The sequence below is a fragment of the Elephas maximus genome, chromosome 1 (genome assembly GCF_024166365.1).
Source record: "Elephas maximus indicus isolate mEleMax1 chromosome 1, mEleMax1 primary haplotype, whole genome shotgun sequence".
NCBI classification, from domain to species: Eukaryota; Metazoa; Chordata; class Mammalia; order Proboscidea; family Elephantidae; genus Elephas; species Elephas maximus.
The window spans coordinates 180,434,084-180,449,043 of record NC_064819.1 but is presented as its reverse complement, the minus strand read 5'-3'; the positions used below and the strand labels follow the sequence as shown (position 1 = coordinate 180,449,043).

The following is a 14,960-nucleotide window of genomic DNA, read 5'->3' as shown; positions in this document are numbered from 1 at the left end:
TACAAACTTCACTTAAAGCACAGTGAAGAAAACGAGAAAAAAATATATATATGTTTTATTGATGAGTTGACGTTTTTCTATCCTAAATACTCATCTTTAATTTCTCTACACTTTTTTCAACCAAAAATTGATATAATTAAAACTGTTGTTGCCTGCCATGAAGAAGTTCAAAATGAAAAATATAGCATAGACTATACGCATTACATTAAAAGAGTCAATTCTCTGGAAATAGTAATTCCCCATGCTTGTCAAAGTTGTTAAAACATTGCCTTTTTTTGAATATAAAATGTAGGCAGACGTGTACTAATATATCAAAAAATGACACTTTGTCAAAGAGGGCTTTTATGGGAGAATGTTCTGAATAAATGTTTTCTTTTATAAAGGACCCGACCTATTTAACATTCCAAAGCAAACACAAAAGAACAAGAAATGCCTGAACTTACTGCCAGTCACAACAGTTACTTTCCTTTACCTTTTAATACTTTTTTTTATATTCCAAAAACTGCTCACTCAAAAGAATTATCAGTTTTATTCTATGATAACCCTGGTTTGAAGTGAAATAAAAGTAGCTCTGACCCTCCTCAAGACGGATTCCTTTCAGACTTTCTAGCACTTCTAATGGTATGATGATGATATGGTTGGCTATGTCTACCCTTAGACTCAGTGTAATTATATGTGAAGCAACAATTCCCTTATCTGTTAGGAACACTTGCTGTGGCTAACTGCATTTCACTGTCTGGCAGATGAAATACAGAATTAAAATCTCAAACTAGTTTCTCAAGAAGTTTCCTTCCTGCCCCCACCCCTTGCTCCAGTCATTTTAAAATCCTTTAGCCTAGGGGAAGACCGTAACCAGAAAGGAATGGAGAAACAGATGGTATTTAAAGACCTTAGCAAGATTAACAAAGCAGATGTGCCTTTACTTCTCTGGCTACTTGTTCATCAAATAGTCTCTCTTTTATGATTATTCTGGGATAGTTCCAAACCCTTTGACATTCTGAGGATGTTCAAAGTTGAAATAATGATTGACAGTTGAAACATTAAACTTAAAATCAGTAGATAATTAGCTTTGATCACAATCTAAAACCAAAAAAACAAACCAAACCCAGTGCTGTCGAGTCGATTCTGACTCATAGCAACCCTAGAGGACAGGTTAGAACTGCCCCATAGAGTTTCCAAGGACAGTCTTATCTAAATAGGAGGGGCATGTGTATTTGTTACCCACATTCTTCCCAGAGAACACACCTCCATCTAGCTCCAGAGTGGGAATAGCATTCATTGCTTAGGGAACCAGGGAGAATTGACTGGAAGAAACTGAAACAGATGGCAGTTGAGGTAATTGAGATACAGTATTGCTTAAAGCCATCCTGGAATGCCACATAATAGTACTAGTGTGAAAAGGAGAGAAACATTGTGCACAACTTGTCATGTAAGCTGAATCTGATTTTATAGCCTCCCCAAATTAAAGTGCTGAAGGAGTAAAAAGGTTTTGAGCTAATATAAAAGAATGGTGGGAATGGACTCCCCTAACTAATAAGGGTTCATTGGCATTGAAAGCCCAGATTTTAATAAAATATTAGAAAATTCTGCATATAGTGGTATAACCAACCCATTGGCATTGAGTCAATCCCAAGTCATAGGACAGAGAAGAACTGCTCCATAGGGTTTCCAAGGAGTGGCTGGAGGATTCGAACTGCTGACCTTTTGGTTAACAGCCATAGCTCTTAACCACTGTGCCAAGAGGGCTCCAAATAGTGGTATGGGAATACACTGATACTGAGTACAGCAGATTTTAGTTATTAATGGTCAAGGCAAATCTGTTACCATCACCTTTCTATTAATTCACATTATTACTCAAGACAGAACTATTTGTTGTGGTGGTAGTGGTGGTGGTGGTGGTGGTTGTGGGGATGGTGGTGGTGTAAGCATCTCACAATTGGGAACACTTTCTTAATCCTCTGAGATGGACAGCTGGGACAGTAAGGTGCAGAGCTGTGGAGTGAAGCTTCAAATCCTACCTCCATCTCTTGCTAATTATGTGACCCTAACGTGGCTTGCTGGAAGTAAAGAGGACTTGAAGCACTTACTGATGAAGATCAAAGACTACAGCTTCCAGTATGGATTACATCTCAACATAAAGAAAACAGAAATCCTCACAACTGGCCAATAAGCAACATCATGATGAATGGAGAAGAGATTGAAGTTGACAATGATTTAAATTTACTTGGATCCACAATCAACGCCCATGGAAGCAGCTGTCAAGAAATCAAACGACGTATTGCACTGGGCAAGTCTGCTGCAAAAGACTTCTTTAAAGCGTTAAAAAGCAAAGATGTCATCTTAAGGACTAAGGTGCACCTGACCCAAGCCATGGGATTTTCAGTCACCTCATATGCATGTGGAAGCTGGACAAGGTATAAAGAAGACCAAGGAAGAATTGATGCATTTGAATTATGGTGTTGGCGAAGAATATATTGAATAGGGTTCTAGGAGAAGGAACAAATCTTATCTTGGAACAAATACAACCAGAACGCTCTTTAGAAGCAAGGATAGTGAGACTTCATCTTATTATGACTTTGGACATGTTATCAGGAGGAACCAGTCACTGGAGAAGGACATCATGCTTGGTAAAGTAGAAGGTCAGCGAAAAAGAGGAAGACACTCAACAAGATGGATTGACACAGTAGCTGCAACAGTGAGTGGGCTTAAACGTAGCAACAGTTTTAAGGATGGACTAGAACTGAGCCGTGTTTCCTTATGTTGTGCATGGAGTTGCTGTGAGTCAGAACCAACTCAACAGTACCTAACAAACAAGCAAGTGCCTTAGCCCCAAGCCTGTCTTTGACCATCTGTAAAATGGACCCAATAATATCATCTTTAGTTCAGTGTCTAATATATAACCAAAAAAAACCCATTGCCATAGACTCAGTTCCAGCTCATAGTGACTCTATCGGACACAGTAGATCTGTTCCTGGGGTTTCCAAGGAGCAGCTGGTGGATTCCAACTGCCGATCTTTTGGTTAGCTGCCAAGCTGTTAACCGCTGCGTCGTCACCAAGGCTCAGTACCTAATAAATGAAAGCAATCATCATTAATAGACAAATGCGTGCAGCTTAGCAATTTTACCCACCAACCACATTAAGGATTGTAGGACATTCGGGCATGTGGTCTCACTGTACCAGGAGTCTATTGTGAGTGCTTTAGAATGTCTTCAGAAAAATGGCTTTGCATTACCACTGGCTGTAGATTGCTGTGTATATAGACCATGCTGTTTGTTAGAGTACAGGGAAAAATCAGAACATTTACTTCAAAACACGTTCTGGTTCAGTTTATTGAACTGACCCACAAGAAAGTATATTACACAGCGTTTCACACACTTAGGAATCATCTACTAAAAAGACTGGTTCCTGCTAAGTGTGCTAAGGCCAATATTCATTTATGAAACTTAGACCTTTTTAAAGTTTAAATAATCATGTCCTTGGCTAGGGATTATATTTCCTGGGGGGTTAAAGTATATAGCTCATACATGTAAAGGAAATGTCAATGGCATATCAGTATTTGATTCAATTTCGTATTAGCCATGCCAGGGCCCCTGTAGTCATACCTAATATAAACTGCTCGCTATGGGTCCACAACTGAAACTGACAAAAGATGCAAACTGATTGTAATATATCTTAATATTATAATTTTACAGCACTTTTTGAGCTATTTTATAAATTAATTAATTTCAAAATGGATAAGGCTTTAGCTAATTATTATGTTTAAATTAAATATAAGCATTTAAAATACCCATCTTAATTAAACACAAGGCTCAGGCAACTAATCATTAAAAGTGGGATTGGTAACTTGACATTTATCATTCTGAAACCACTTGTACCACATTTCTAATGAGTTCTTTCCTCTATTTAAATGAAAGACTAATGTATCTCCTCGAAGTGGCAGGTAGTGAAAGATAACCCTCTCTCAGGTCATGGTTGTCAATTTGATATTGAATCAGAGCAAAGAAATCTGCTTCACTACCGTCTCTTAGATCTAAAACTGTGTTCCTATTTGCTTATCCAGCTTCAATGTAACCTATATTCTAGTTCTATAAACATCTAAGAAAATCTCCAATAATTGTAGGAGCATTTTTAATGCAAAAGAAAACAGACGTATTTTGTAAAAATGTTTATACTTTTCATAGAGGAGGCTCAGAAAAAGAAAAAAATCTAAATAATTTTGTGATTTAATTTTTTAATTCAAATAATATATTACAATTTTAAGAATAATGTGAAATAACACCATAAATAGCTTCATTTTATAAGTTGTCAATATAAATACTCCAAGTTTCTTATTTGTAAGAACATACAAATATGTATTTGTGTGTCTAAATTCTGTGTTTGTTTAAAGGAAAACAATCATTGATTGACTAGTTCTTAGGGTATATTGTAACTATCATTTAGCATAAACTCGGGTACATATTAGGTGTTTAATAAACATTTGTAAGTTAAGGGAATAAGTATATTGGTCAATTTTATAAACTATCTTTAAAGGGATTCTTTGAAAACCATTTATTATATTTTACCTTCTGTTGTAACCTACTAAATTAGAATTACGGATAATACTGAAGTCCGTCTACTCATAGCTTTGAAGGCAATATGTTTTTCTGTTAACAGTTCCTTTTTTGTATTTTGGAAGTAATACAAAGTTAAGAAGGTAAACAAAAGCAGTTCCGCTGCTGGCTGAGAGAGTATGATTTACAGGCAAGTTACCTTGTTTTGTTCCTTTTACGAAACTTTTACTAAACACCTGCAATTATTGATTGTCACATTCTTCTGTTGCAAAAAGTGAACTAACTGAAGGTACTACCCTTAGGGGATGAGTTCTACAGTGTAATGAATGCTGAGGGCCCTCTTGAGTGCAGTATTTTAATTATCCCTAATTATAATGTTTTCTGCTTATTTAGGAACCTTAGAAATACTTCTGGCTTATCAAATAGATTAAGAAGCAGAGTAGTTGAGGCTTTGTTTTGTTTTGTTTATATTGAGGCCAGCAGACCTGTGAGCATGCCAAGAAGTTTTCATAAACAATGGAGCCAGTTTTCTGTCTAAATGTGGATGCTAGAGGGTTGCTATGAGTCAGAATTGACTTGATGGTGCTGGGTATTTTTGTTTTTGTTTTGTTTTTGCTTTTTATTGATGTGTATCATGCCCTGAAATAACTGGATTCACCATTTTCCTACTAATTTTCTGATTTCTCTAGAACTATGCTGGCAATATTGGGATTGTGAGTTGTGAGGTGAAAAGTTGACAAGAACTCAAATGGAAGAATTGGAGATAATGTATGAAAATGCGTTAATCAGAGAAGAGAGCCTCACAATAAATACAATAGCTGGCAATTAGTCAGGAGTATCAATTTTTAAAGTCTTTTTTTGAAAGAGAGTGTGTGTGTATGTGTGTGTGTGTGTGCGTGCCTGTGTGTTTGCCTTACACGCTAAATGTATTTGCTTACAGTGGACCCAAGAAAAAGATTAATTTCCCAGGCCATTTTGGAATAGAATAATCTTTGTGGCTGCTATTATTGAATATATATTAGTGATCAGACTCCTACAACCTATTTAAGATGTCATGGAAACTTTTAATAATAGCCTGAAATAACAACGATATAGTACTAAAAAAAAAAAAGTTTGTGATTGCAATCTGTGCTATTTTTCCCTTCTTTTTATTTATTTATTTTATCTTTCTAATACAGCACTTTACCTTTAGAGCCAAACATGTAACCTATAGCTGGAGAATTACTCAGGTCTCTTGGTGATCTTATACCACTTAGGAAGAAGCAGTAACTGCTTAATATATTCAAGTTGTAGCAAAGGTTTATGGGTGACTGATATGGATAATCATCTTATGGTTTGAAAAAAAGATCGGTCTAGGGCTACACAATGTGCAGCGTTTTAAGAAACGTAAACCTAACCATCTTCACCAGTAAATCTCAGCAGGCAGATCAAAAGCAATGTGCTGCTACAACAATGTTATTTGAAAGGGTGTGTGGGTTGCTTCCAAATTACAAGCTCATCTATGATCAAAAGGAATGAACAATTACGTGCTCAGTAGTAAAGCTCAAATGGATCTCTGCTCTTTATCAGCAAATTTCTTAACAAAGGAATTGGAAGTACCATGTGGGGAAAAAGATGAAATGTTCTGATCGTCCACAATATACTTCTTCCTCCAACAAATTGTTAGCCACAGATAAGGAGCAGCAAAAAATGACTAAATAGAAAATCGCTTTGCCTCCACGTCTACCCCCAGGTGCTAACAAGCAGCGAAGAGCCCAAAAGGACAGCCGTAGGTGAGGAGAGGCCATGGAATATCCACCAACCAGATAATCATCGCTGGAATAATTGGGAAGTGTCTGAATGTAGGTATGTGTACTGAAGACTTCTGTATGCTCTTGCAGTAATTTTCCCTACTCCCATCCGTGTTATACACCTGCCAACTGATTAGCCTGTTGAAGGTGCTACTTGGTACAACTCGGCAGGTACACACACATGCACACAGCTACTCAGAAACCTCAGGTAGCTCTCCTGAAAAAAAAAAAAAAAAAAAGAAGTAAAAGTCTTCACTCCTCTCTTGAGCTTGTAAAACATTCTCCAAAATGACTTAAACTGCCTCATGCTCTCTTGTCTCAGTGTTCCTGTATGGAAATCTCCCTTCCCACTGAATCTGTTCCTCATTTCCTGAGCACAGAAAGCCTTGGACTGTGCTGTCCCCAGTACCCGAAAGAACTTTCCCAACTCCTCCTGCTTGTTTTAGTTGCCTAAGTCAAGTTCTCCTACATTACAAAATCTTGCACTTTTCCCTATCCATGTTATTTCCTTTCTTAGAAATTTCTGTAGAATGTGTGGTTTATCCCCTTCTACTGGCACTTGACAACATTTATCCTATTTTGCTTTTTATCTCTTTATGCATATGTCCTGTGTCCTAAGTGTAGCTATGTATTTCTAGGAAGGCAGGAACTGTTGTATTATTGTATGCCAGAATCCAAGGCGAGGGGTAACAGGCACGTAAGGAATTGCTATGATGGAGTGAGATGATAAAGTTAAGAGCATAGACTCTGGAGCTAGACTGGCTAAGTTTTAGTTCCTGTTCAGCTAATTACTAGTTGAGTGACCTTGACATGGTTTTTTAAAGCTCTCTGTGTATCTATTTCCTCATCTGTAAAATAGAGATAATACAGTTATGTACCACATTAACACCCATTAGGGCAACGTCCAACCGCATATACTTCTGTGGGCCCATAAAGTTATATAATAGAGTTCAGAGCTCTCAGTTGGAGAATGGGATGTAGTGAATTTAGGCACTCGACAGTCATGATGATCCTCAAAAACAAAGAAATTATTCTCCAAGCTGTTAAAGAATTGGCTTCACTAAAAGCTACAAGGCTAACCAAAATGCAAAAGGGACCTATATCAGATCTAGAGAATTGCTAATGACGTGGATCGGATCGAGTGCCAAACACAAAAGGGAATCCCTCTCAGCACTGTTGACTGCCACTGCTAGGGCATGAAGCTTGTTCGAGATGGTTGAAGAATAAGCGGAACCAGACTGCAATATCGAGTTTAGTGCTAGCTCTGGGTGGTTCAGGTGCTTCCAACAATGTTTTTTGCTGCATAACGTGAAAGTGAATGGTGAGTCTGAGAGTGCTGAGATAAAGCCAGCAGAAGAATTTGTTAAAACCTTAGACAAACTAATTGTAGAGGGAGGTTATTTGCCCAGCAAATTTTTAATATGGAGGAAACCTTATTGTAGAAGTGAATGCCTGGAAAGGACCTTCATCCATAATATGGTGTTGGCACAACGTCCAAATGACGTAACATCCTATTTCAAAAAACGTGTTATGGACCTGAAACGACACATGACTATAATAGTATCCATCTCATTGGATTGTTTTGAAGATTAAATGAGCTAATAAAAGAAAGGGCTTAGAATAGTGTCTGCTGCATATAAACATGCAAAAATTGTTACATACTTACTACTGCATGTATACTAACATTCCGTCTTAACTGTTGTTGGTGGTTGTGCACCATCAAGTCGATTCTGACTCATGATGACCCTATGGGGCAGAGTAGAATTGCCTGATAGGGCTTTCCTAGGCTATAATCTTAACAGGAGCAAATAGCCAGATCTTTTCTTCTGCAGAGCAGCTGGTGAGTTCAAACCGCCAGCTTTTTGGTTTGCAGCCGAGCACTTAGCCGTTGTACCAACCAGGGCTCCTTCCATCTCAGCTAATTCCTTCAATAATGTCGTAAAATAGACATCCACATTCTAAAAACAGGACCACTGTGACCTTGAGAGGTCAGGTCATTGCCTAAAATCACAAGAGGAGGCAGAATCAGAACTGAAGTGTCTGACTCTAAACCTGAGCTGGTTTCATGCCATACATGGCCTCACACATAGGTGCCAGTGAATAGTTGTTATCGATAACAATGAAATTTATTCTTCTTTACTCTTAGAGTTTAAACCTAATTATGCTGATACTTATCTATGTAAAACATTCTGTTTCTCTAAGTTTGATCTTTTAAAAAATATTTTCAATATGAAAATGTTTTTAGTTGACTGTAGATTTGTTATCAGCTAATCCAAATGGGATATAGTTGTAGCTACTCTTTTTTGTTTGTTTAATTCAGAGGGTAAATTCAACTCAACAGGCACTTCTGTTCCCAACCACTGAAGGAGAGCAAGGGAGAAAATACCAGATGGCTATTCCTACTCTAAGGCATTTTATAATCTAGGTGACTTAAATAATAGAAGTGCAGAAGAAACAAATAATTCATTTTTGACCACTCATTCCTAGGTCCACTATGAGATTGACTCTTCCACCCACCTCACCCCCCAACCCATGTAATAATGGCAAGATTATTGTTTACAGAAATAACACCTTGGGGCTTGTCATTTAAGAGTAATGAAACTATAAATTTTATATGAAGTAGTTTTAAAATTGTTATATTTACATTTGAAGGGATAGAAAGGAGATAGAAGCAATGAAAGGAGGCAAAGATGTAGAAGTGCTACCTGTGTAGGGGTTATGAGACCATGTTTAAAAGATTGCCCCAAGTGCTCTAGTACCAAAGCTGGTCCAATATTCTCGTTATTAATTACTAAGTGACAGTTACCCTTATAGTACGTTTTAAAATGTAGATATTATTGTTGTTCTAGATGCCATCAAGTCATTTCCGACTCACAGCAACCCCATGTACGACAGAACGGAACACTGCCCGGCCCTGCGCCATCCTCACAATCATTGCTATATTTGAGCCTATTGTTGCAGCCACTGTCTCAATCCAACTCCTTGATGGTCTTTTTTTTTTTGCTGGTCCTCTAATTTACCAAGTATGATGTCCTTCTCCAGTGACTGGTCCCTCCTAATAACATGTGCAAAGTACATAAGACAAACTCTTACTATCTTTGCTTCTAAGGAGCATTTTGTCTGTGCTTATTCCAAGACAGATTGGTTTCTTCTTCTGGCAGTTATATTCAATAATCTTTGCCAACACTGTAATCAAAGGGATCTATTCTTCTTTGCTTTTCCTTACTAATTGTCCAGCTTTCACATGCATATGAGGTAATTGAAAATACCTGGCTCGGATAGGGCACACCTTAGTCCCCAAAGCGACATCTTTGCTTTTAAACACCTTAAAGATGTTGTTTGCAGCAGATTTGCCCACTGGAACATGTCATTTAATTTCTTGACTGCTGCTTCCATGGGCGTTGGATCCAATTGAAATCCTTGAAAAATTCAATCTTTTCTCCATTTGTCATGATGTTGCTTATTGGTCCAGTTGTGAGGATTTTTGTTTTCTTTATGTTGAACTATAATCCATACTGAAGGCTGTACTCATTGATCTTCATCAGTAAGTGCTTCAAGTCCTCTTCACTTTCAGCAAGTAACGTTGTGTCATCAGCATATGATAGATTGTTAATGAGTCTTCCTTCAATTCTGATGCCCTGTTCTTCATATAATCCAGCTTTTCAGATTATTAGTTCAGCATAAAGATTAAGTAAGTGTACTGAAAGGCTACAACCCTGACACACACCTTTAAAAAAACTTTAAATCATGTGGTATCCCCTTATTCTGTTTGAAAAACTGCCTCTTGGTCTATGTACAGGTTCTTCATGACCACAATTAAGTGTTTTGGAATTCCAATTATTTGTAATGCTATCCATAATTTGTTATGATCCGCACAGGCGAGTGCCTTTGCATAATCAATAAAACACAGGGAAACATCTTTCTGGTATTCTCTGCTGTCAGCCAAGATCCATCCGACATCAGCAATGATATCCCTCTTTCCACTGCCTCTTTTGAACCCAGCTTGAATTTCTGGCAGTTCGCTGTCAATGTACTGCTGCAACCATTTTTGAATGATCGTCAGCAAAATTTTACTTGTGTGTGATATTAATGATATCATTGGATAATTTCTGCAATCTGTTGGATCGCCTTTCTTTGGAATGGGCACAAATATGGATCTCCCCCTGTTGGCTAGCCAGGAAGCTGTCTTCCAAATTTCTTGGCATAGACAAGTGAGCACTTCCAGCGCTGCATCAGTTTGTTAAAACATCTGAATTTGTATTCCATCAATTCCTGGAGTCTTGTTTTTTTTCCAATGCCTTCATTGCATGTTGGACTTCTTCCTTCAGTACCATCAGTTCCTGATCATATGCTACCTCCTGGAAAGATGAACATCAACCAAATATTTCTGGTACAGTAACTCTGTGTTTTCCTTCCACCCTTTTATGCTTCCTGTGTCGTTCAATGTTTTGCCCACAGAACCCATTGCCATCGAGTCGATTCCGACTCATAGCAACCCTATAGGACAGAGTAGAACTGCCCCATAGAGTTTCCAAGAAGCGCCTGGTGGATTTGAACTGCCAGTCTTTTGGTTAGCAGCCGTAGTTCTTAACCGCTGCGCCACCAGGGCTTCCCTTTGCCCATAGAGTCCTTCAATATTACAACTCAATGTTTGATCTTTTTGTTTAGTTTTTTCAGCTTGAGAAATGCCGAGCATGTTCTTCCCTTTTGGTTTTCTAACTCCAGGTCTTTGCACATATCATTATAATATTTTACATTGCCTTGCTGAGCTACCCTTTGAAATCTTGTGTTCAGCTCTTTTACTTCATCATTTCTTCTGTTCGCTTTAGCTACTCTGCATTCAAGGGCAAGTTTCAGTCTCTCCTGACATCCATTTTGATCTTTTCTTTCTTTCCTGTCTTTTTAATGACCTTTTGCTTTCTTCATGTATGATGTCCTTGATGTCATTCCACAACTTGTCTGGTTTTCATACACTAGTGTTCAATATGTCAAATCTATTCTTGAAATAATCTCTAATTCTAAGTAATTCAGGCTGTATTTTGGCTGTCATGGACTTGCTCTAAGTTACTTCAGCTTCAACTTGAACTTGCATATGAGCAATTGATGGTCTGTTACACCGTCAGCCCCTAGCCTTGTTCTGATGATGATAATGTTGAGCCTCTCCATTGTCCCTTTCCACAGATGTAGTCAATTTGATTCCTGTATATTCCATCCAGTGAGGCCCATGTGTATAGTTGTCATTTATGTTGTTAGAAAAGGGCATTAGCAATGAAGAAGTCATTCATTTTGCAAAATTCTGTCATGGGATCTCCAGCATCCTTTCTATCACCAAGGTTTTATTTTCCAACTACTGATCCTTCTTCTTTGTTCCCAATGTTCACAGTCCAATCACCAGTAATTATAATGGATTTTGATTGCATATTTGATCAATTTCAGACTGCAGAATTTGGTAAAAGTCTTCATTTTCCTCATCATTGGCATTAGTGATTAGAGCATAAATTCAGATAAGAGTCATATTAACTGGTCTTCCTTTTAGGTTATCCTATCACTGACAGCATCGTACTTCAGGATAGATCTTGAAATGTTGTTTTTGGCATTCCTCTTCAATATGTCACTTCCAGCGTAGTAGACCATATGATTGTCTGATTCAAAATGGCCAAGACCAGTCTATTTCAGCTCTCTAATGCCTAGGATATCTATCTTTTTGTGGTCCATTTTCAATTTTCCTAGATCCATACTTTGCACATTCCATGTTCTAATTATTAATGGATGTTTCTAGCTGTTTCTTCTGATTTTGAGTTGTGCCACCTCAGCTAATGAAGGTCCCAAAAGCTTGAATCCATCCACATCGTTAAGGTTGACTCTGCTTTGAGGAGGCAGCTCTTTCCCATTTGTGTTTTGAAAGCCTTCCAACCTGAAGGGCTCATCTTCTGGTACTATACCAGACAATGTTCTGCTGCATTTGAAAGGTTTTCACTGGCCAATTTTTTCAGAAGTAGACCTCCATGTCCTTCTTTCTAGCTTGTCTTAGTCTGGAAGCTCCACTGAAACCTGTCTACAATTGGTGACCCTGCTGGTATTGGAAATACTGGTGGCATAGCTTCTAGCATCACAACAACACACAAACCACCACAGTACAACAAACTGACAGAAAATGTAAATAGAATGGCCATAATCACTCAACCAAGGATCTGGGCATAAGACAAAACATTGGAAATCAGGACTGTTGCGTATGTAACTATATGGAAGATTTGTATACGGAACGGTTGTGTGGCAAGATACTCACTTGGAGCATTAAGAATAATACTGTTCTTTAATACAGGAATCTACAAGTACATGTGCAGCTCCCTGAGGGCCTGAAACACCTTAGAAGCCTCAGTGAGATCCACCCTGCTGCTTCTTGAAACAATCTGTTCAACAGTGTTTCAAAGGAATTGGCACTTCAGGTTGTGGCTGGTGTCTGGTTTTGACCCTGTGGGTGTTGAAGGGAAGTAAATGTATATGATGAGTTATTAAGCATGTGCTTCAGTTATTACGAGAGTGAAAACAGCTCAGTCTTATAAAACTATAAGCTGCTTGCAGTTTCTTAGCACTTAATTGCTTTCCTACTGAGTTTGAATAATAATAAGTCATTAATCTGAATGGCATATGACATAATGCAGTTATGTAGATTTAAGAAAGCTACCCACATTTCTTTTTATTCTTTTGTTTACATGATAAGTTCCAGACACCACCTACAAAAATTTTTTTTTAGTTGTTTTTTAACCTGAATGAGAACAGGTAACCTAGCTGATGAGGAGAATTAAGAAACCATGTTCATGCATGTTTCTTTGTCAAAGCCTGCTTAGAGGAGACCTCTACTTCCAAGATCTACTGCTGAGATGGAGAATCTGTGATCGATTGCTCAATTTCATCTGGTCAATTTCAACTGTCAGGTATTTCTAATGATACAGGCCTATGACAGTAACACATTTGACTTTTTTAAATGGCCTCCTTAATATGTGTAGTTTATTATTACTTTAAATTTTAAGCATTTGGTGGTGGAATGGGTTGCAAGATGATGATTATAATCATACAGCAACAAATGGATAATTTGGGGAATATTTGGGGGATATAGTCCTCAGTCGTTATAGAAGTATTTTATAAACTGTAAGTCACTATACAAATATTATTTATAAGAATATTTTCTGTAATGCTAAATTATGTTTTTCTTCAAGGTGGTAAAGCATAATAGAAGTTTTCCTACCTCTACTACTTTAAAAGTATTCATGAACATGGGTTGTTTAACACATACCAGGACAGTGCCATCTGATAGAAGACTCAAGACTTATAATAACATCTGGTACTCATAGAGTGCCCGCTTTATGTGAGGCACTTCCAGATAGATCATTCTTAATCACCAGAATATTCCTGCGAGGGTATTTTGTTATTCCCTTAGAAAGCAGAGGAAGTTGATGCACAGATAGATTAATAAATAGAATAGTAAGCTAGTAAATGGTTGGGCATAATTCAAACCCAGGTCTTTTAAACTCTTTAGCCTATGCTCTTAGAAAAAGAAAAACTCTCAAAACAGAAACAGTAATAGTAGCTGCCATTTGTTAATACACCAGGTAATGGACTAGGTGCCCGAAGGGCCTTCAATCCATTATCCTAATAAACAGCTCAAAATAGTTCATTCAGCTCAAGTTTTTCTAATGAATGGATATTAATATCCCCATTTTCCTTATGAGAAATTTGAGTTTCAAAAGCATTGTGTTCCTGAGCCAAGATAGCACACGTGGTAAGTAGCAGAATCAAGCTGCCGACTCAGGTCTTGATTAGTTTCAAAATCCATGGTCTTTCTACTACAGAATATGATAAACTCAAATATATGTCTGCTTTGTAGCATAAAGACTCTGAACTGCTGCATAGTTACCCTTTGTTCTCTGAAATTACACTGAGAATGATTTCAGTTCTGTTTAGAAACTACTGAGCCTTGTGTTTAGTAAGAAACTTTCAGAAAGTTTGTATTAATTCTATGAATATACATTAGTTAGTGTTTATCCTAATGGTGCCAATGTTTACACTGAAGTCAGATTATAACATTGTAACTCCCATGTGCTCACCTTATATTTCATAATCTAGAATTTCACTTAAAAAAAAAAAAAAACCCTTTGACATCAAGTCAAAACGGATTTGTTAACCTCAGGAAAACTGTCTTACATAGGTAAATTGTTATTCTGAAATACGACAAGTCACAATTGCAACTGGATAGCTTTCATCCTAAACTTACAGGAAGCCTAAAGCAGAACTTTGCATCCATTCGTTAAACAAGTGTCAGTTGATTGCCAACTATTTTCATGACTCTGTCCTAGGAACATTGGCAGATAATAATAAAAAAAAACAGATAATAAGAACTCAAAAATCCTAGCCTTCAAAGATTTTTACAAAGTAATTAGTAAGAAAAGACTTGGTAACAATTAAAAAACAAAAAGCAAAATTAATACTGCAACAGAGAAATCATGTTTAATAAAATTTAAAAAAAAAGAGTGCTCCAACTTGATGGGTAGGGGTACGGACAGTGGGTTGAAGTAGTCTAAAAAATCCTCACAGACAGAAAGCAACTGAGTAGGCAGAGAG

The 14,960-nt window shown here is 37.4% G+C and overlaps 1 protein-coding gene across 6 annotated transcripts in view; it reads left to right on the top strand.

Moving 5' to 3' along the window:
• The window catches only part of HS3ST5 (heparan sulfate-glucosamine 3-sulfotransferase 5), a 361,222-nt gene that overhangs the window by 224,371 nt on the left and 121,891 nt on the right, over positions 1-14,960 (top strand). For 5 of the 6 annotated variants that reach the window (XM_049899304.1, XM_049899295.1, XM_049899286.1 and 2 more), the window contains one exon: positions 6,284-6,396. The gene's annotated coding sequence lies outside the window, so the exon portion shown is untranslated. The remainder of the gene's footprint in view (positions 1-6,283; positions 6,397-14,960) is intronic. The other variant, XM_049899323.1, reaches the window with a different exon arrangement.